The sequence below is a fragment of the Meles meles genome, chromosome 16 (genome assembly GCF_922984935.1).
Source record: "Meles meles chromosome 16, mMelMel3.1 paternal haplotype, whole genome shotgun sequence".
Taxonomy (NCBI): Eukaryota; Metazoa; Chordata; class Mammalia; order Carnivora; family Mustelidae; genus Meles; species Meles meles.
Window position 1 is genome coordinate 54,479,330 of NC_060081.1, and position 22,700 is coordinate 54,502,029.

General features: G+C 54.6%; 1 protein-coding gene across 1 annotated transcript in view; it reads right to left on the minus strand.

Annotated features, from left to right (window-relative positions):
• Window positions 1-249: 249 nt before the first annotated feature.
• The window catches only part of STK35 (serine/threonine kinase 35), a 42,780-nt gene continuing 20,329 nt past the window's right edge, over window positions 250-22,700 (minus strand). The window contains exon 4 of the mRNA XM_045981256.1: window positions 250-4,804. The gene's annotated coding sequence lies outside the window, so the exon portion shown is untranslated. The remainder of the gene's footprint in view (window positions 4,805-22,700) is intronic.

A 22,700-nucleotide genomic window follows, 5' to 3' on the forward strand; every position in this document is an offset into this window, starting at 1 on the left:
AGCAGTGCTGGGCCTGGAAGGGGCTCTGAGCAGCCTCCTGCAGTCCTGGAACCCATGATGGGCCACCCAGGCTCGGTGTGGACTTCCGTGCCCCATGGGCAGGTTCCGCCGGAGGGCCTGCTCCCGGGGTAGGGAGGGAGGGTCCTTTCCGGGCCACTCACCCACCAGGCCCTGGGAGCCGAGGCTTCACCCTGCCCCCAATAGGGGCCAACAAAACCACGAAGCACTCGTTTTCAAATCACATATGGCTTCTCTGACCCCATCAAATAACTTTATTCACACAAACGTCCCTTAATTTACAAAGCCTCAGTCATTCATACACATTAGGGGATCCACAGTGTTCAAGGAACTTAAATATAATGTATCATACCAACCCAAGTAAACCAAGTACAAAAAATATTCATATAAAGTTGTTCACACGTAGGTCCTAGATTACCAGCTTCTGTGCAAAAAAAGAAAATAAAGAAAAATAGATTTATTAACTAGTATTTGAAGCTAACTTTGTGCCTGGGTTACCCTGTGCCTCCCTCAAACCCAAGTTGGCCCCCCCATGCCTGTTCAACTGGGGCCCCGTACTCCCTTGCTCTAATGAAAGACGCCCCCAGGGGCACAGAAAAGTTCTTCAAAATGTTCCTGAACAAACTCCCTCCTGTGGCCCCTCCTGGGAGATGCGGGGCCTCCAGGCAACCAATGGGAGTGGATTCTCCTCTCCATGGTGGCCCAGGGAGCTTACATTATTTGCCAACAGTCCTGTTCCACCTCCTCGCTTCCCCTCTGAGGGCATCTCTCCAGAAAGGAGTCCCTGTGCTCCAAGCCGGGCAGGCAGGATCAGAGATGGGCCTGGTGTCCTGGAGGCTGTGCCTCTGCCCAGTATGGGAGGACAGCCAAGGTGCCTTCTCCAGGCCTCAGCCTCAGATCAGGCTGACAGATCAGGAGCACTGTGATCTGGGGGCCACCACGGAGGCTAAGGGAGAGGAAGGGAGTCAGGGGGAAGCAATACCCCAGGAGCCACCGGTGCCCCGGTGGGTGAGTATGGGGTGGGGGGCACAAGGAGGATCGGAGGTGGCAGGTGCCCATGGTGGGAAGGGCCAAGAGCCCAGGCAGCATGGAGCAAGGGGAGGGCAGAGAGAGTTAGGGGGGGACCCCTTCTTAGGGGATGGAGGCCCAACTCCTCTGTTCCAAGTTTCCAAAAGATACTCTGAGGCTGAAACCCAGACATCCATCCTGTTAAGATCTGTCTTCTGAAAAGGTAAACTGCAAAGAAAGAACGCTCCTACAATGCCAGCTCTTTACCTTTGCTCAGAAAAAAAGAATCAAGCAAAAATTATCTTATTGCTCCAAACACTGGTTTTCTAGGAGACAGCTGATATGTCAAGGAGCAGAGAACCTTAGAGGGAGGGAATGGTAGAGGCAGGGAATGTCCAGGGGCAGGGAGGCTGCGAGGAAGGTGGTGGGGAGTGGTCTTAGCACCGCAGGGTTAAGGGGCAGAGGGTGCGGGACAAGTGCCCCTGCAGGCTCCACCTTCATTCGCTCTGGGACGACCACTGGCAGTGCCAGAGAGGAGGCCGGGCCCCATCAGGAGCCCAGCCTCCGCCAGTGTTGGGCACGTTTCTCCTCCAGCTGTAAACAGGGTATTTCTCAAGTAAACACTGAATACACGCCCTCAGAAAGGCAGACATCGGGGGCAAAGGCCTGCGCCCTTCGTCCCTGGTGCCCAGAAAGGGGTCAGATGGAGCCAGCCTTGAATGGACAGATGGCGGCATCCTCCTGGCTATAGAGGTAAGAGGCAGGGAGCGGCCAGCTGGTGGAAACGTGGTTGTTCTGTCCTCGGCTAAAGCTGCTCTTAGTGTCTCGGTGGTGGCAGGAGCCCTGGGCCTGGCTGCAGCCCTCGGGGAAGGATGGGGCACGGGGGACGCTTCCCTCGAGGCTCTCTGTGGGTGGAAGTGAGAGGTTAAGCGACAGACAGACATAGATGGGGAGGAGGATGCCATGGACTTCTGGCTGAGCTAGCAGGTCTGGTCAAAGGAGGGCAGTGGAATAAGGCACTAGGATCTGTCTTGCTGAGGGGAGGCTGAGCTCCAGACCCACCAGTCTCAGGCCCAGAACCTCCCCACTACAACCGGTTCACAGATCCGAGGAGAAGAGAATGACTGCTATTTCAAGGTTTGGAAACTCCTAGAACTTGTACAGGCCTTACGAACATGGTGGCACGAGATGAGGCAGTATGAAGCTGCCGCAGGGCCCTGGGCGCAGAGGATGAAGAGGCAGGAGGCTGACCCACAGCAGGAACAGGGGGAAGGTGGCTGAGAAGCGGTGAGAGCTACCCAGGTCCAATCAAGACTAGTCCACTGGCTGGGGGCTGAGCCGGCGTTCACCTTGGGCTGATGTCCCCCTGGCTGGCTCGGCACCCGAGGTGGAGAAAGTGGGGGGTGGGGGGGGCAAGAGGGAGAGACAGGCACCTGGGGCTAATGAGCTGGCCATCGTGAGCCAAGGAAGGAGGCCCTGCCACCAAGCAAGGGTAGGCTGGGTCCTGCACGATAAGGGCTAGCCTTCCCAGGCTGCCTGCCTTGTCCAAAAGGCAGAGACATCCTGTGACCCTCAGGGGCTACATTGATGCCAAGAGGAAAACAAAGGGGGATGGTTGCAGCTCCGAAGCTCCAAGACCTGATCAGATGGAGGTTAGAGACTCAGGGAGGGCAGAGGCAAAGTTAAAGGCAAGGGAATACCTTGCGAGGCTCAAGCCTTCATGAGGAACTTGTGGACAGGGGCTGCAGCTAGGGAATGTGGTTGGGGGGGTGGTGAGGGCACTAGGGGACCATTTGCCGCCCCCAAGAGGAGGGGGGCGGCTCAGGGCGCACTCTAGTGGCCTGAGAAACAAGGGACGGAGAGGCACGAAGGATATCACAAGGAAGGGCATGCCTCCCACCTGCACCCCTGCTCACCGCAGCCAACGGTCTGCCCAGGAGGAAGCAGCAGCCTCGGGATGTGAGGGGTCTAAGAAGAGGCGAGAGAACGCCAGCAAACGTGTGGTGAGTTCACAAGTTTAGGCTGGTGTCGCACTGGTCTCTCCCAAACGCCCAGGGCCAAAGGACTGCCACTCGGGATGGGGGGGAGCCCCCCTTGATCACACACTAACCTGAATGCCCTCTGACCACCTCCCCTATCGATCCTATGCTGGTTTAGAGAAAATGAAAAACAAACCTAAAAGAATTTCCTTTCCCCTTCCCCAAGACCCTGTTCTGCTTGGTCGTCATGGGGGTAAAGCCTCTGGAGGAGGCCCAGGAGCTTACGGGTGAGGGACGACATGGGGCCAGCCACCTGCCTCTGCGATGTTGAGTGGGGGTGGAGTGGGGCAAACCCTCAGGTTCAGAAGCCCGAGACGTGGGAGCGGCATGTGCCTGCTGGAGAGCGTGGGATGACCGCACAGACATTGGTGCTGAGGTCAACAGGGTCACACTGGGGAAGCTTGAGGGTGGCAGGCCACGCGTGGGCACCTGACAGCTGCGGGGGTGGGGGGAGTGGCGACGGCAGCAGCGGTGGTGGTGTCCGGCCCGGCCTCCCCTCCCTGCTCTTGGTGGGTCCAATCTTGTCCCACCAGACATGCGTGCGCTGAGGGAGGGCACCTCACAGCGAGTCCCTGGGGGTGACGGAGGTGGCGCTTGACGTTGTTGCCGCCTGGGACACCATGGGCCCACATGCAGGGCACACGCTTCACTGCAGGGAGAGGACGGTGGCAGCCAGTTCAGCACACCCCGTTCTTATGGCCAGGTCACAGCCGGATCTCAGGGACTTAGGCAGTCTCTGTGACAACTGGGATGCGTGTGGGCACACGTGGGAAGGAGACGATCCAGGAGGCAGGAGGTGACGGACGCTGACCTCACAGGAGTGACAGATGCCCTCCGAAGACCCAGGTGTGTCCCAGGCAGAGGTTTGGCACAACAGTTTTTTTTTTTTTTCCTGGGGGTCTTCCTTTGGGAGGGGAACCACTAACAGAAAGGTAGGCTTGTGGAGCTGGGCTGGGCTGGCGCTCGGCTGCCAGGAAGTGGGGGGATAGTCACTTTTGTCCCCCCAGCTCTCCCAGTTATAAAGGGCAGAAGAGGGAATGGACTCCCACCACTGGAGTCCTGGAGTGGCCCAGGGCGTCCAGCAGCTGAAAGAGAACAAACCCGCAGTTTAGACTTTCTTTCTTGAGTTTTCCTGGCCAAACCCTGTCTTCCTCTTCCAGGTGGTTCTTCGCCTTTGACCATTTCTAAGGTCTGAGGGCCGGCCAGGAGCAGCCCACCAGAGTCCGGCAGCGCCCATATCTGTGGTGGGGGGAGGTGGCCCACAGGCTGCCTTCGGTCTTTATGTCCCCACCCCCCGGGGCCGGGACCCACCCCGGCTCTCCACGGAGAGGCAGGCCTTCTCGGGGGAAGTGAGGTGTTCTAAGCAGAACGGAAGGATGGGTAAGAACAAAGACGACAGGGGGAGAATAAAGGAACAAAACAAAATAGCTCCCTAACCCCTTACAAAAATTAAAAATGACATTTATACATATGCTTTTGTCCATGTTGTTTCTCCACAGCATAGTTTCCTGCTCTTCTGACGTCTTAATCGTTTAAATTAAAAAAGGGGGAAAAAAAAGACAAAAATAAAATAAGATTTTAAAAAATTAAGCAGAACTAAAAGGAGAGGGGAAAACCCAAAGAAAAGCTTCACATTGCCGGAGATCCAGCTGTCGGGAGATCACCAACCAACCAAGCCACCACCTGCACCCTCGGCCGTCCTCTGTGGGAGACACGATGACACTGTCCCGAGGATCAACCTGGAAGACAGAAGACAGAAGGCCGGGGATGAGCGGACACTGGGCCGGCGGGCTCGGGGCACCTCCCAGCTCCGGACACCCCCCACTTCGGTGCCACCACCGAACCCCGAGAGGTTTCTAAACATTACTGGATCTAGCTTTGCTACAAGCACCCTGTCGCCGATACACATTATCCTCCTTTGTCACAAAGGGAAACTGAGGCACGGGTTAATAAGGCACATGACTAGTATCGCACTGATGGAGCAGAAGACGCTGGCTGGGAACCCAGGCTTGCCGGCTACAGCGGCCAATCCCACCACGACCTCCATCCCTGTGCTATCAGGACAAGATGCCACAGGACCCTAGCCATCCGGTCCCTCCAGACCCCGGCCCAAGTCCCTCCTTGCCCTCTCTAAGTGTGCTGTACCGAAGCTTCGTGCGCACGCTCTCAGGTTTATCCTATTTCATAGACAACTAAGGCTCAGCCCCCCGAGAACCTGTCCCAGTTAGTAACTGGGGTGACTCAAGGCTAGGGTTAAGAATGAGGTTCTGCCACTTGACCACAGGCAAATTTAAGCCCTCTTTAGTCTTGTCACCTGCACCAAATCACGTGATTACGAGGACCATATGAACTAAGACATGTAACCTGAGAGCGCCTGCCTCTATCGTGATTAGCTATTGTTTGGGAACTGCCGTGGAACCAGGCCTCAGGAACAGGCCCGGCCACCAGCCTTTCAGGGACCCTTTTTGTGGACGCCTAGAACACAAGAGCCTTCAGCGAACAGCCTTGGGCCGGCATATGCTGCCAGCCCACTGTCCCAGTCAGAGTCGCCTGATCAGGGCTGAGCAGGGCCCCAGCCTAGGCAGCAGGGCTCCCTCTGCCCGGCACAGGGACTCACCCTGGGGTTCTGGAGTGCCTGCTCTCACCCTGACAGATGACAGCATCACATAAGTCTTTCATAACGCCCTTGAAATCCCTCCATATCAGGCCCCGCCCCTCACACTGGCTTCATTCCTGTATAAGCTCCGTGCAGCCTGAGGAGCCGGGCCCTCCCCACCCCACTGTCACTTGCCCCCTGCACAGTCTGACCACCCGGGCCCACCGTGCTCAGGTCCCCAGGAGATGCCCATCTGGTCCTCACGGGAGGCAGTGGGGGTCCAGCAACCGGAGATAGGCTGTCTCCTTCTGTGGGAAATGGTCGGCTCTCCTTCGAGGTCTGACCAGAGTAAAGATTGTGAAGTATCTGGCCCCCAGCAGGAACTGACTGACTCCATGAACCCACCCTGTCCCCAACCATGGGGACCACCCAAATTGCTGCTAGCTGGGGGAGGAGGCATGGAAGGGATGCACACCCTGCCAGGGACATGGGCCAGTGCCTTCCAGAGACCAATCAGAGCCTCAGGTGTGTGCAGACCTCTAGACCCTTAACTTCCACTTCCAAAAACCTAGACTGACTGGTCCTCTGACAAATGGAAAGGAATTTACAAAGACAGATGCTCGCTGAAGCTATGATCTACATTATGAGGCAACAACCACAAACCCAAAAAGAAAAGATTTAAGCAGATGATCCATCTACTCTGTGGAGTATTAGAGAGGCAATGAGAAGGCAGGTTACAGCAGAAGCACTTCCCGGACTATCAAAGAGAAATAAGCAGGCTACAATGTCCTGCGGCATACAGTAGAAGCAGAACCATGCAGCGAACAAAAACCTCCACATACAGGAAAATCTGTCAAGAAATACATCAAAATGTCGTACTTGTTGTGGGTGTATTTTCTCCTTCGCCTGCTTAATACTGAGAACACATCACGTTTTCATGCTTTACTTTATAGCAGGAAAATGGGCATACTTGAAGGGACAAGAAAAGCTGGCAGCCCCAAAGAAAGGTCCCTGGAGAAGCAGTCCAAGAGACCAGACTCGGGCTCTTTTCTGGGCTCCTCCACACACAGTGGACAGCAGAGAATTTTCCACAGCTGTCAGGTGACATTAGACTGTGCAGTTCCCTCCTCCAGCGCAAGGCGAGGGAGGGGTCACCCAGTCTGCATACGGGGAGTGGAGTCAGGGTGAATCATAAAGGTGCTGAAAAATATCTGATCTGCAAGAAAACACTGGCTTTCACAGCCTCAATCTTTCCCTCTGTTGCTTCTGTTTCCCTGCCTGTGAAGTCCCCTCCTTCAACAACAAAAAAATCATCAGTGGTTCTTGTATCCTGGTTTCTGATTTGGTAAAATGAAGTCACCAGAAGCACATCCTGGGATGACCTAGAAGCCAACTGGCTTTGCTCCGCACGCCCATGACCTTCTCCCTGTGCTTTCAAGACAAAGCAGAACACCCAGCAGCCAGGGGGAAGGAGGGCTTGGGGGGAACCTCACCTCCAAGATACTCCACGTCCTTGTGAAATAGGACAAGAAAAGCCCAGGAAACTGGAGGCTAATGTGTGATCTGCTAAGATTATCTCTGGGACGAGTTATGACCTTTCCAACACTGCTTTCCTCCCTCCCTTGGCAGGACCCAAGCTGAGGACACCCTGCTCAAGGGGACACCCATCAGCAGGAAGGTGGCCCATGGTAGCAGAAAAGCAGCGGCCAAGGAGGCCGAGAGATGCAGAAGCTGGAAGTCCCTTTTCACATAATTAACTAGAACAGAGTGTGCCCGCAGAAGGTCAAAGCACAGCTCCCCACGAGAGCTCCCGCGACACCAGCATATAATGACCACTGTACTCACTGGGTCCCTTGCCAGGAAGCCAGGCTGACATTTCCCACAGGCTCCTCCACCCTCCCCCTGCTTGGGCACCGGGTCCTGTCCTCCTGGGAGGATGCCTCAGGATGGCCTACAGGTCTGGGTCTGCTTCCTTCTTGGGGGCAAGGACAAGGAACGTAAGAATGCTCTCTTTTAGGGAGTGGACTCTGGCTTCGGGTTCCTCTCCCGTCTCCCATTACAGAAGGTCCACCTGGCCCAGGGAGCCAATGGCGGCAGGTGCATGGGGAGACAAGCTTCGCAGCTATGAGCAGGAAGGGCTCAGAGCATCTGCTTTGGGGTCAGAGCAGCAGCAGACCCTCCCAGGCACGTGCTGGGGCAATAAATGGAGTAAAGGCTCAGCCCAGGGGTGGGGGTGGGGGGGCCCCTTCGACTTCATCCTAGCAAATGTTACACACACCCTGACTCCCCGCTGTCCAGTGACCAGCATGGACCAGGGCCTGACTCGTCCTTTCCAGTGGGACACGTACCTCTGACTGCAGAGCCCTGTGCAAAGAGGCCGAGTCACGCTGCTGGGCAGAATGAAAAGTGGTGTGTGATTCACCTCCATGCGATGTCATCAGCATGCCCCATCTTTCGCCTTCCGATCAACTCATTTTGTGAGGTTGACTGCCCCATTTTAACAAGGGGACAGGCCCAGAGAGACGGAGCGGCGTGGCCCACACCACAACGCCACTAAGCCACTGGCCAGGGGTTCCCCCACCGCAGGCATTTGCCACGGTCCTGAGCGGAGAGGGGCCAGGGATCCAGAAGTGTTAGCAAATCCTTCCCCTTCTTTCAACTCCCAGACAAAGCTCCCTCAGCACGCCCGACCTTATTTCTCTGTAATTACTGCCCCAGCGATCACTCACCCAGCATCGAACGTTCCAAGGGCTTTGTAGGGAACAATCCATTAAGGCAAACTTCAGCTCTTCCAAGCTGCTTCCCACTCACTGTGTCCCTGCACGGAGCCCGCGTGTTACAGCTACGGCCTTGTCTCACCCACAACCCGATGAGGAAGGCGCTGCCATCACCCAGTTCCAGAGCAGCTCGGAGAGAAGGGCTGCACGGCTAATGGGTGGGATAGAAAAGGGTCTGGGCCTGGGTCAGTCTCGCCTCACACCTCCTGCTTTTAGCATTAACTGTCCCAGGAAATCCCTTCCTGGAGAGACAGGAGCTTAAGTGGAGTTTTAAACCCGTTTAATCCCTTCATTTATAAACACAGAAAAGGGTTCATGGAGGGCTTGGCTTAGGTACCTCCACACAAGTCTGGTGGAGCCACCCGGCAGTGAGCAGCCTTCTAGCAAGTTCCTCTGCCAGCTAAGCAGCTGTCTGGTCCTATCGAGGAGATGGGGGAACCAAAGCGCTCCCCTGAATGCCACCAGCAGTTTGCAGAAGGGAAGTGGGGGAGGGGGTGGGGAGTGAGGACGAAGGGGTGGGATGGATCGGCTCCCCTCGTCTACCTCCTCCCTGACCCCGCAGCCCACAGAGACGGAAATCTGTGGGGGGAGAAGGCTATCCTTCTCCAGAAGTGCGGCCCTCCTACTTCACTGTTGTTAAAATGTCGTTTTTAGATGAAACTAAATGGGAATGGTTTGGGGTCCCCCGTGTCCTACTCCGCCTCCTGCTTTCAAATGGTACCATCCTTCCAACTGTGTAGGGCTGGCAGCCGCAGGACGTGAGAATCTCTGGGAGCCACGACTGCGTTTCAACTGAGCGTCGTCACCCATGTGCTCTAGCAGGGCAACAGCACAGGCTGTGGTGGACGGTTCTGGGTTCAAATCCTGCCTCTGCCACTTACTGGCCCTTTATACCTGAGCGTCCCTTTCCTTGCTAGCGAAGTGGGGATGCTGCCCTACCCTTTTAGGGGCTGCTATGAGGATTTAAGTAAGCTGCCTACCCCAGCACCTGGTACATAGCACTATGATCCATACGGGCTACCATGCTGTTCACTGTGTTAATGGTCACTTCGGTTCTCAGACCGAACTGTACAACTTATCTAGAGATGAGGCTTAATTCAGGAACTTTCTGTCCTTTATCTGCAGTATGGACATGCAGGAGGAAGGCAGTGGAGGTGGTAGTGGAGGGGAGGGGAGCTCTCCCAATAAGCCCTCTGAAAGGGAGCCTTCCTCACACCACTGCTGTAATGCCTCAAGGACAGCCAGCTGGTGGCACGGGTATCCTCAGCACCTTTCAACCTGCTCAGACCCAAGGATGGATTTTTAAAGCCCATGAGCCTCGAGATCTAAAATATGACCCAGATGTCTGCGAGGATCTATTTTCTGTGATAGTGTACAAAAACGTCACGGCTACTGTTGAAAGGCCGTGCCAGACCAGCAGGCGGCCACTGGCACGTGTCAGGAGGGCTCCCTTACCAGGGTTCAGGGTGGCAAAGAGCACCTGAGCTCATGCCACCTGCTGGGGAGGCAGGCAGCAACCGTAAGCACGGGTGACGCATCCACTCGGCAAAGTGCGAAAAGGTTCAATGACTTGTCAGTGCTTAACTGGGGTTCAGACCTCAAGTCGCTCTCCTCTATCCCTCTCATCTCATCAACAGAAAAGGAAGGCATCAGGCTGGCATGCTTACAGATTACAGTATAAACTCAAACTGTGGTATTCCTGGGTGGGGGAGCCAAGAACTCACTCTTCAAGTGAGTCCTCTGTGCATCCCCACGTGGAGGTATTATTTCTGCGGTTAAGGCTACCTTTGACAGGTCAGACACTGTGCGAGGCTTCACGAGCAATGCTTCCTTTGCCCCAACGAAGGAGCATGGAGGAATGATCTCCATGTCACAGATGGGCAAACCAAGGCTCAGGTATACATTGTCTGCATATCACACTGTGGAGGCACAGAGAGGCAAGGCGATGTCAGGGTCGCAGAGGGCGGGCCCCTCCTAAGTAGGGTTAGCTTCAAAAAGAGTCATTCCTCACTTGCTTAATATGCCAAAGCAGCTTTTCATACTCAGACACCGACCTGCCAGGCCTGGGGGTTCAGCGGCCCCCACACTACTGTTCATTCCCAACTGTCAGAGGGACAGAGGCCAGTGAGCCAAGCTTTCTGATATTCCCTTTATCGAAGGCTCTCCCGGCCACAGCGCGGCTCCCAGAGGGGCAAAGTTAGGGAACACCGTGCCACAAGCGGCCCACAGCACGGCTCATGGAGGTCCTGGTGTCAGGGTTAAAGGACCTGGGGGTGGACGTGATGGATGGAGTGGCCATGCTGTCCGTCCTTGGGTCTACAGAAGGGAAAAGGGAACAGGAGTCCGGGCAAACACTCCCAACAGGGGCTCTACAGCCGCCACGATGTTCTGGAAGGCCAGGGACATCCTTTGTGACTGGCTCTGAGCCCTGAGGAGGCCAAAGGAAGGCAGAAATTTGGGGAGCAGGTCCTGAACGTGGGGAGAATGTCACCCACAGAGCATCGGGTTACAGAGATATCCCAGCTCTCCCCGTTACCAGTCGAGGTCCCCGAGCCTCAGCTTTCTCAGCTGACAAGGTGGCCAGGTCTGCCGTGCAGGGTGTGACGTCCAGTGACATTCTCTGTCCTGGGCACACTGAGGTATACAGGATTACAGGAAGCAGTTAACACGTGGTGATGGCAGCTTTCGATCACACCCCAAGCCTAAACCTCACCACCTCATTGGCCGGCCCACGCAAAAATTCCGGATGAGACGACTTGGCGTCAGGCCAGCTTCCTTTCTGCTTTGGGCCTCAGCAAGTGTTGGTCCAGCTGTAACCTCCCCGGGCCCCTCCATGTGCCTTCTCCCCAGGGCCTCAGTCCCTGCACCCCAGAGAACAGAGTGACCGCAGACCTCCACGAGCCATGCCATGTGCTCTCCTCACCCCACCCCTAGCCCCAAGAGGACTGGACAGTCTGTGCTTCTCTCGAGCCTCTCAGGTTGCCAAGCGCACGAGTCAAACGCTGGCTGACTGACAGGAACTGGGAGCTAGCAGGTGGCAATAGAAGAATTAATTTCCGAACTTCACGGAATCATTCAGCATGACAGGATCTTAACTCAAAAGTCTGGTTATAAAATCCCTGCCTAGATTTGAGTTCCCACTGAACACCACCAAGGCCAGGTGGAGAGAGATGCTCACCCTCCCCTCAGAACACCGGGCCACTCGTCCAGGCTCCAGCAGGTGGCAGGGAGGAGCAGGGAGGAGCAGGGAGCAGCCGGGAGGAGGCTGATACTCATTTCTACCCGGCCATCCCCCAACTCCCAATGAGGCATGGGACGAAGGGTTTCCCTAACCCACTACAGAAGCAGGAGGCTCTAGGGCCAACGCCTGCTCTGTCTGCCACTCCTTCTCTCGCCACCTTTCAAAGGGGACGAAAATAAGGCCTTCTGTTCAATCTGGAGAGGGAAGCCTGAAATCCAGGGGTGGCCAGCAGGAGCCAGCCTGGGTTCAGTGTGTCCCCCCGGGGCAGGCCAGCCACAGGACGAGGCAAATGAGAACGGTGGCCTCGAGACCAGAAGCCTTGGCTCTGGCCTCAATAACTCCGTGGTCTTCTCCAGATTGTCAAGACCCATACCACCTCCTTCCAGGACCCGCCCCCTGCAAAACGCAATGATGCCCAACACCACTCCATAGCCGACCGGTGACACTGCAGGTGGGGTGGACTCTGAACCCCATGCTCGAAGCCCACGGGGTCACGGAAACCAGTGGTGGGGGTGGGGGAAAGGGGCAGGGCAGCGCCCCCCCCCCCCCAAGAAACTGAACAACAGCTGTGGAGCAGCCGGGGGCCCACCCTGGTCTCCCAGGCCACCCCTCCCGTCTTCCACATCCTCCTTGCCCACTTCTGTATGTCGGGAAGGGGCAGCCCCGTGAACTCTGAAAGGCAGACTGTCGCCCAGGCTGGAAGAGTACAGATGCCACCAGAAGAATTCACCCCTGTGCAGCGACCTACTAAAGAGACACTGAACTAAAGTGCAGAAAAGTGAAGGACCCAGCCTGGTGCTGGGGACCCCGGTTACCAGTCCCACCTAGCGCTCTCCCTGCTCTCTGCTGGGGACCCCCGTCTCCTCCTGTGCCACTGACAGGGGCTTGGGACCAGGGCAGGGGTTCTCCATCGGGGGTCCTTCAAATTCCCAAGGAGACACAGGGTCTCCAAACGCCCGGAAGGCATATATGAAGTACCACGGCGTGTGTCAGTTGTGTGCCTTTCTCTGGAGGGACAGCCCCGACTCCTGGCACGAGGAACCTAAGAACCACGAGCACCTCGGCAGGCTCCTACCTATCAAAGCAAAGACTCTAACCAGAAAGCAACATGGGAGGGCTACAAGGGGTTCCCTCCGGCACAGCGGAGCAGGACAAGCTGGGTGGGGGTAAGCAGGAGGCAGCCGACGGCACCAGAGCCCTGCCTACCAGCGGGATGGGATGGGAGTTGGGGGGGTCCCCTCTCCTTACAGATTTTCAAGGCAAATCTGAGACTCTGAAAGCAGACAGAGGCCATGGAGAGGTTACGGGCTCCCTGCCGAGTCAGCGGAGCTCGATCGGTGGCCCACTCAGCACCATGCGGGCTACACGCTCTCTTGCAGCCACAGCTGGCAGGCTGGCTGGACGGCGGGCCCTGGGCTCCTGTGACAAGGGGAACGCACCGAGCTTAAAGGCAAGATGGCGTGTGCTGCTGCCAACAGATGCCAGCCTCATCTCCGGCTCATCAAGGAGCGGGGCTGAGGCAGGGAGCGCCCCCACAGGAGACGTGGCAGCCCGTTACCATGGAAGCTTGCAGACTCTGAGACTTGGTCACATTATAGCGGTGTTCATGTTGTCACCGTGGTGGGCTGGCCCAGTACTGTTTTAAACCTCCTGATTTCTCAAAGCGAGCTGCCCCAAATGCTGGTATTCAAAAGCTGGCCAAATGCACAAAAGAAGAATGGCTGGGGCGCCTGGCTGGCTCGGTCAGTGGAGCGTGTGACTCCTGTTCTGTGGGTTGTGAACTCGAGCCTCATGGTGGGTGGAGGGATTACTTAAAACTAAAATCTTTAAAAAAACAAATGCCAAAACAAAGGAAGAGCTGCTGGCAAGACCTAAGAGTCTGAGATCGGGAGGGCTCTCTGGTGACCAGCAGGCCACAGGGCTACACCCCAAGTCACCCCACCGGGGTCAGAGGATGGAGACCCATTTAAAAGCTGGTGTCTCCGGCCTTGGGAAGTCATGTCTGGGAGTCCCCAGGGAGCTGGGACGCACCTGAGCGGGTAAACAGGCACTGGCTGGCACTCCAGACAAACGAAGGGGGAACTTTCTGTCTGTAGAAAGAGCCCTGGTAATTGGCAGTTGGCTACAGAGACACCCTGACTAATTCCCTTCCTCAACTTATTAAGTGTGGGGACGAAACGAGAGCTGCCAACTGCCTCGACTGGTCCCCAAAGAGACTGAGGTTCAGCTGCGGCTGCTGTGATTAACAAAGGGCTCCAGGGAGCGGCTGGGCTCCCGGGAGAACCCTCCTCCCCGGCCCTTTGCCAGGAGCATGCCTAAGGTGCTGTCACAGCTGAAGGGGAGAGGTCGCTCTTCCATATGGTGACAGGACAGTCTGTGGTTAGAAAAGGCAAGAAGACTCAAACAAGGTCATGCCCAGAGTGGTCTGGGCAAGAGGGGACCATATGGACTTCCAGTTACGGCAACCAGACCAAAGCCCAGCGTGCCAGGGGAACTCATAGGGATCGGAAGGGGGGCATGGCGAAGCAGCCTGCAGCTCTCTTAGGGAAAAGAAGAGCACTGCAGATTGCTAGAGAAAATGAATGAGCCTGTAAGGATTTGGAAAAAATAAACAGGCTGCATAGAGGCAATGCACAGAGCTGCCCCGAGCTCTCGCTGTTGCGTGGAGTGGCAGTGGATCCTTCCTACTTCTTGTGCCTTTGGTCTTTGCAGCTGTGGACAGCGAACACTAGTGTTAAATAGCATCATTTGGAGGATAGGATATGGGGGCCCAGAGAAGTTAGAGGAGACTTTTGCCCAAAGTCATCTGGCTGGGCAGTGGGAGAGCTACAATGTAAACCTAGATATATCAACATCCCAGGTTTCGATGCCAGTCCCTTACTGACACCAACGTGGAAGCACAGGGCTCCCAACAGCCATATCAGCCCCTACCCTGCCTCTCCTCGCTCAGGAGCGTGCCTGTGCCGCCTTGCATCTTCTGCAGGCCGGCCCTGTCAGGTATCCCATCTCCTTCCTCCCGGGGGGAGCTGACAGTTCTCTCCTCACCATGACCTACTCATCTGCCAGAAAGAACAGCCTTGTGCACCACTATCACCCGCCTCCACTTTTTTCCCCCAGGGTGAAGGTCACCCTCCTTAGGCTGACATTCAAGGCTCTGGGCAACTTAGCACTCTTTCACTCTCCCACTTTTCCTCTGTGTCAGCCAACCCGAAGATCTGCTCTTGACACAAATTCTCAATGTTCTCACCACGTCCCTTGCTTACAGCACTCTGGCCTGCCCTCCTTTCTTCCAGGGCTATCTTAAGCCACAGGTCCTACTTGTTGCCATTACCGACTTCTTCAACCAAAAGCCAGCGTTCCCTCCACGAAGCTCCTGCGAGCACTGCGCATGGTGCCACTCACTACACCTGTGTGCGTGGGACCCGTCCTCAGAATGTGATGGCAGAGAGCCGTAGAGCCGGCCCTTGTTGGCCATGTGGCCAGGGGGGCACATCACTGTCTTTGGAGTGGGAAGGACATCCTACCCAGGACCCCCATCAGGATGGGATGAGATAAGAAACAGAGCAGGAGAGTATGAAGTCTGGCATGGGGTGTGCACTCGGGAAGTCAGAAACTGAGAGGAAGTCCCTCCACCCCAGCCCTCATGCCTTAGGATGCTAAAGACTCAGGCTGCCCCAAGCCTGTTCCACACCGAAACAAATACAGCGACCGTAAGCCCACCAGCAAACTGCAAAAGCTCCCAGTAAGCACTCGTAAATGAGTATAAAACACAGATCTCCTCTCTAGGGGACGAGATGTGGCAAACAGGTAGGGCCAACGTCTACCCCACGCCCTACATGTAGTTCAAACCAAGGTGTCCAAGGATGGCTGAAGGACTGACGTTGAAGCCCCCTTCCCCTAGCCTGATGTCAAGTTCAGGGTGTGGGGTCACCCCTCAGCTCCTGCACTTTAAATGCCCAAAGGCAAACGACCACAGAGCTACCCGCACCTCTCCCTGTTCTCCTTTCCTTACCCCAAAATAGAAAGTATTTGCCAATTCACAAAGCGGCTCTCGAAGTCAGTTTTATAGCCAGCAATCATGGTCCCGGTATTATATAACCATGGGGAAAAAAAGGAAGAAAAAAAAGCAGGAGGGAGATGCGGGCGCTGGAAAGCTGCTGTCTTGCAGAGCCACCAGCCTGTCCATGTGACGGGGCACTGAACAGGTCTTCAGCTCGGAAAAGCAAAAGTAAATATAAAAAACCAAAACAAACAAAAAAATGAAACGTTATGTTTTGGGGACATAATTATAGCAGGGTGCATATGCAAGTACAGAGAAGAGCCAGACACATCAGTCACCTAATGAGAAGCTGATTACGAAGGAAAGAACAAAACACAGCAAGGCACAGCCATCAGATGAAAGCTGTGAAGGCAGCCCTGGGTCTAAGGAGAGTAGTTGGGGCTCATGAAGGTATCCTAGGCTTAGTCCCAAATTTGGGATCCAGCGGCACCCCAGGAAGCCCCAGATAATCACTGACCAAGTGCCCATCTAGAGGAGAGAGGATGGGATGATGGCCAAACATCCAGGATTCATCTGTGTCCTTTCCACTCCTGCCAACGCCCCTCTTCTGCAGTGTTCACAGTCTTGTAAATAGCTCTGCTCCCCAGCACAGTGATTCGTGGAGCCACCCTGCCTTCATCTCCCTCACTCCAGCCACCTGCAGTCCTCCAGCAATCTCCAAAGGCACCTTAAATTCACTCTGCCCCATCCCGTGTACCACTCGCTCTAACTCGAGGAATTCGACTTCCTAGCTGGGCCCCCGGGTCCATGCTTGCCCTCTCCAATCCCAGCAGCAGAGCCAGAGTGCTCCCATAAACACAGAACCCAACAGGGGCAGCGGATCCCTGACTCACCACTACCCCCAACACTGGGCACATCAGGCTTGTCTCCTCCCAGGCTCTCCCCACCTTGCCCCTACCTGTTCACTGTTCCGCTGCCTGGTAGACATCTCATTTTTCAGGTCTCAGGTTCAACAGCACTTCTCCCCCGGCCATGGGGAGGGTCTGCTATTTCCTCCACCCATACAGGCATGAAATTTACCTGTAGTTTTTCCCTTCGGACCGCTTTCTCCAACTGAGGTCTAAGGGCCCAGAGGGTGGGGACCAGGTCTGAGCTGTCCCCAACATACTATAAGCACGGAGCAGTGCCTGCCCCATACATAAGCTACCAAAAACACGAACGGGTCCCTTTGGGGGTGTGTGTTTTCTTTCTTGATGCGATGGGTGGGAAGCATTCGGACAGACTACTTCGAGCTCTGTCACCAGGGTGGCCAAGAACTAGGGTGAAAAGGCAGTAGAACCCAAGAGCCCTAGGATGCACATTAGCATCCCCACGCTGGCTTTATATCCATTTTCCACTGAATCCACAGGAAAATCCTATGGCGTAAATGTTGCTTTATAAATGAGGACTCCAAGGCTCAGAGAGATGCCTGGTTTAACTGTACTGAGGTCAGGGATTACCTCCGTCTCCATGGCCCAAGCTCGGTACAGAACATGTGCTTACCGCATGCCGGGGGAATGAACAAGTGAAGATTTCTAGGCAGGATTCAAGGCCATGTCTGAGACCCCACTTAGAGACCTAAGCCAGACCTGTGCACCCTGTTGTTTCCCCATCCCCTATGCCCAGCTGCCTCTCAAGTTCCCCTTTCTTGAAGGGTGATCTCCCGTCCTACCACACAGACCCCACAGGGCCCCGTATTCCCCTGAGGGTCCTCTGCTGGAGATCATCCCAAGATGCTCATTGTTATTATGGCTCAGAAGTCTAGTCTCTCAGGGTCAGGGAAGCCCATGGAGAAATTTAATTATTTTCTTTCTCTTCCCAGGAGCAGGGGGCTGCTGCAGGACTGCACAGAAGGAGAAACCAAGCAAGAATCAGGAGTCCCAACTCCTAGAAACTCATCCATGGTGCAACCCACGAACACGACTAGGATGGGGGAGCAAGCAGAGAGGGGCTAAGAGTGGTCCTTTAGGTGCCCTGGCTTTCTAGACAAGGAAACCACAGCCCACAGAGAAGTGACTTGCCCAATGCTAGGTAATTTGGAAGGCAGTGATAGGACCAGGACTTGAGACCTCTCTTTCTAGTTTTTTGTTTCTTTTAAGATTATATTTATTTATTTGATAAGACAGAGATCACAAGCAGGCAGAGAGGCAGACAGAGAGTGAGAGAGAGAGAGAGAGAGAGAGGGAGAAGCAGGCTTCCTGCCAAGCAGAGAGCCCAATGCTGGGCTCAATCCCAGGACCCTAGGATCATGACCTGAGCCGAAGGCAGAGGCTTAACCCACTGAGCCACCCAGGCGACCCCTTTCCCTAGCTCTTACATAAAGTGGAAAAATGCATTCTGACAAGTTCCCAGGTGACGCTGCCTGTGTGGGGACTACACTCGGAGAAGGTTTGTCACGGATACAGTGTGTGCTGGTGAGCTAGTGAGGGGCTGGGAGGAGCATGGAGATAGGCTGTCAACATCTTCAAGGTTGCAGGGCAGAATCGTGATCTGCCAAGTAGGAAACTTCTTACTCATGATATCCTCCATCCCTCCCACTGACAGAGAGGAAGCCATCTTTTGAACTCTGGTTAAACTTGGCCCAGGCCATGTCATCAGGCTGTAGATCCTGAATGCTCACATCTAAGTCTGCCTATGGCCCCGTGAGCTCATGCCCAACTCCGTGACACTCTATGAGCAGGTGGGAAACCAGAGTTCCAGAACAGCTGTCCCACGGCAAGAGGGCTGGCTCCCAGACACTGGGCTGGAGGGATGGGCTCTGCAAGGGCTCTTGGTGCTACACCTGCTTGGTGCTCTCAGGGCAGGGGAGGGAGAAGCTCTGGGTCACATCGGTGGTGACATCTGGATTTCAGTTTAGGCAACTGACTTAAACTCCCAAATAACTTTTTCTAGAAGGTAAGAGTCACTGTGTTGTTTGTCTGGGGTGTGGTATACTCACACTCATTTCTGCTGCCCCATGCAAACCAAGGGTTCCTTCCAAACATTCATCAAATCCAAGTATGCAATCTGGTTACTAACAACAAATGAGTCTTTACTTGTGACTTCCAGTTCTCCTTATGTCTGGACAAGGCTGGGCTGGGCCAGTAAGGCCCATGTCCTCTGCCAAGATCTGATTGCACTGTACTTCCACAGCCCATGCCTCAGACATGCCCCAGACCAGAGCCTTCTGGAAGGAAGGACATGTCTTAGACATGTCTGAAAAAAGCAGAAAAGCTTTTTTCAAACAAAACAAAAGGGTGCTGTCCATGACATGGAAGGGTTTCCTTTTTCCAAATGGATGGAAGTAACTGCAGAGCGAGTCACCTGGCTCACACCGTATCTGTGACTTTCCCATTGCAACGGGCTAATACTAAAATCCAACACCATATACCGAAGCTGACCGGCCTTCCATCATAGCTGTGGAGCCAGGACTCGGAATGACAAAGAGCCAAAGTGCCCCTTCATGAGACTATTGCCCGGGCCCCATATCCAGCTCCTTTTTGCATCCTGGAAAAACAGAAGCATTTTCACCTTCCTCCCTATGCCCTGTGGTGTGCCTGGGTGGCTCTAATCCTGCCCCCCCCCCCCCCCCCCGAGGCCCTAGATAGCATTTTCTTTTATAAAGAAACAAAACACAGAAACCTGACCTGCGTATGATGCAGACTGAGTTACAGCTTTCCCTTGGCACCTCTAACTGAAAGTGAAATTCCTTTAAAGTTGGGAAATTCATTGCAGTATTTTATGGTATTGATTTATTTTAAACTTGGCTGGCAGTTTTAAGGCCTGCCAAGCTTCTGAATCTGAGAGATGCTGGAGGAGGGCTCCATTTCCTTGGGTTCTATAATATCACAGAGGACTCACTAGTGGCAAGAAGGGGCTGGGAGCCTGTATGCTGCTGCCCTTGTTTATCAAGAGGAACTGTGGGCTTTCTCCCCACGCCTTGGGTCTAGGAGGCATCTCTGGTTCGGATTTCATAACTAGAACAGTACCCTCTCCCTGGGCCAGCTGGGTCTTGTACCCAACAAAGCCTTAGGTCGCAAAAGGTCAGTTTCTGGAGAGCCCTGAGCTGTGACCTGCTTGCTTATGACCTGGTTTACAAGGTGCCTCTAAAGCGACCTTCAAGAACCAGCCCAAGGTGCCATCTCCTCCAGGAAGCTTTCCATCCACTCCCTCCAGGCTTCCTGGATCTCCCCTGAGCCGCAGCTACTGTCATCTCCCCATTGCTACACAATGAACTCCTAGAGGACAGCATTGGGGGTCTCCACAGTCGATGCCACCCCTGGGCCAGTGCCTGCCATCTACCAGGAGGGCTCTTGCTCACCAAATAAATGCGACTTGGCCCCAGCATCTCTGAACACAGGGCTGTGGGCAGCCACATCAGTGATGGGCACCAATGACAGACCCCTGCTTTAGTCCACACTTCATAAATGAACTGGGAGACTTGTCGGGGAGAAACCCGGCCGCTACTACTATTCTGCTTTGGGTCCTCAAGTCTCAAGAAGCCCCAGCTACGTTCACTGGGAAGGGGCTTCTGCCAGGATCCCTGGCAGGGGAACAGAGACAGCAGGCTGCCTTTGGGTCACACCAGAGCCCTTTCCCTGCCCTGGTGCCACAGACCACGGTCAGCACTCCCTTGTGCCTGTGCTTTCCCGACGGCCATCATGTGCAGTGGGCTTCTGGCCTCCCACCTTCCAACCTTTGCATAATTTTGACTTCTGTTGCCCTGTGGCTTCTGCCTATCAGGGCCTGACCCCTGGTTATGTGGGTGTCTCACTATCCCAGCCTAACCTCACCTGCCCGTGTGAGGCTGTATCAGGGTGACCCAGGGGAATCTGCATGCAGGTTTTGATACCCAGGAGTTGTTATCGTTGGTAGGAGTGTCTGTGTCCTGGGGGAAGAGGAAATGGGACTTGGATAGACCCCAACCATCAGGCAGCCTTGCTTATAGCTGGGCGATTACAAAAGGGATTTTGCTTTGCCCAAAGGGCCCTGTCTGGGCCAGGAGGAGCCAGGGATGCCAGGGAGGAGGAGAATGTGAGCAACAACAGCCCTGGGGCAGGCCTGTCCCCTTGCAGATGCTCTGATGTCCTGCAGAGCTTCAAGGGACAGATTCTCCCTGGGGGCCACCAGCCCCATTACATAACCAACAGCTCAGCTTCCTCCCGTGGGTACAGCTGGAGCTGTCAGGGGATGGCAAGGGCAAGGGCAGAAGCGGGGCCCCAGGGAGCTGCCTGGCCTTACAAACCACCAGCCTTCTTGACCTGGGGGAGCCCTGAGCAAACACGAGGAGACAGACCAGTCCCCACGGTCTCCCTGGATGCCGGCACCTCGGGCCACCAGGTCCTCAGAGTGAAGGCAGAGCTTTAATTTCCCAGTGAGAAGAGAAGCAAGCCTTCGGGATCCTCAAGCACAACATCCCGCTCTTAGGCCTGTGCAGCACTTGAGCCAGGGAAGGCCAGGCTGAGATATCCACTGCGTAGAAGGGTGCTCAGAGACAGCAGATCTGCTTGGATCCAAGGACTTATCCTTACCGGATAAATATATTCCCCTCTGAACGATCTCTCAACTTTAAATGAAACCCCTATTCTGTACGGATCTAATCACCCACTTCAGGGTGAGGATGGCATTTCCTGCCTTCTGTCCTCATTGGAAAGTTCAAAGCTGTACCAGAGACTAAGTGGGATGAGCCTCTGGGGTGTAGGAACCAAACCGACTGTGGTTCCTTTGGCGGCTACGGCTTCATGGAGGTGTCCTTGCTTATCCCTCCCAGCGGCTACCTACCTGTTGAGCAGCACAGCACACCTTTTCGGAGTGGAGTACAACAGACTCCCTCCCAACCAGAAGGCTACTAATGGCCAAGCCCTCGTGCCCACGTTATGCATCTCAGACTCCACTTGGTGCAAGTGTTTGTTGAATTCTGTTAAAAAGACGTGTGATTTCTACAGGTGTTTCAGTGACACATTAGCCCATGTCGGGGCGCACCAGGGACTCAGACCTGGGTTCGAATCTAGACTTGGCTTATCAGCTGTGACCTTCGGGAAGTTGAAATAAGGGTCAAAAAGTACTTGGACCCAGGGATGACCAGTGATTATCAACATCTTCTGCACTGTTGCTCTCCTTGAAAACCTAACCCCTTGGCTCTGCACACACCCCAGGCGAGGCTCCAGGTGGGGCTCTCATGCCCCAGCAGCTCGGTTTTGTGCTGCCACCTCCCACAGGGTCCTGAGTGAAGGGCATGTCTCAGGTGCTCCTGAATTTGCTCACATCTGTCCTCATGGCAGGACAAGGAAGTCACACTCAACTGAGACAGGTCCTGAATACCTACCTAATTGTCCCAGGTTCCCACCTGCTCACCGAAAACCCCGTTCTAATTTACCCTTCCAGGACTATTTTGAAAACTTTGCTATTTAAAATGAACCACACAGGGGCACCTGGGTGGCTCAGTTGTTAAACATCTGCCTTCGGCTCAGTTGTGATCCCAGGGTCTTGGAATCGAGCCCCGCATGGGGCTCCCTGCTTGGCAAGGAGTCTGCTTCTCCCTCTCCCCACTCCTCCTGCTTGTGTTCCCTCTCTTGCTAAATAAAAAATCTCTTAAAAAAAAATAAGATTTTTTTAAAAAGAATTTCTATTCCATTTTTTAGTTTCCAGTATCACTTTTAACTCAACACCTATAATGTGACACAATCGGGGTATAATTTTGCCAAAAGTAAAGAATTCATCTGAACTGGCTTCTACAGCTTCACTGTGAGCCAACATGCTGTTGTCGGTTAGGTAAGTTGAAGCCTGTGAACCCCCAGAAGACCATCAGGGGTCCAACAAGCAGCCTGGGGACCTCCACCTCCAATCTTGTAAAATGGGAAGAATCTGAAGCCCAGGTCAAGGGGTCAACTCGGGTCCTCCAGCGTGGAGCCCAGAGACACATCTTTGGACCTCACACCAAGAATAAATACATCCATTATTACTTCAACAATAAATAAGGCTGGATTTTTTTTTTTCTCTGATG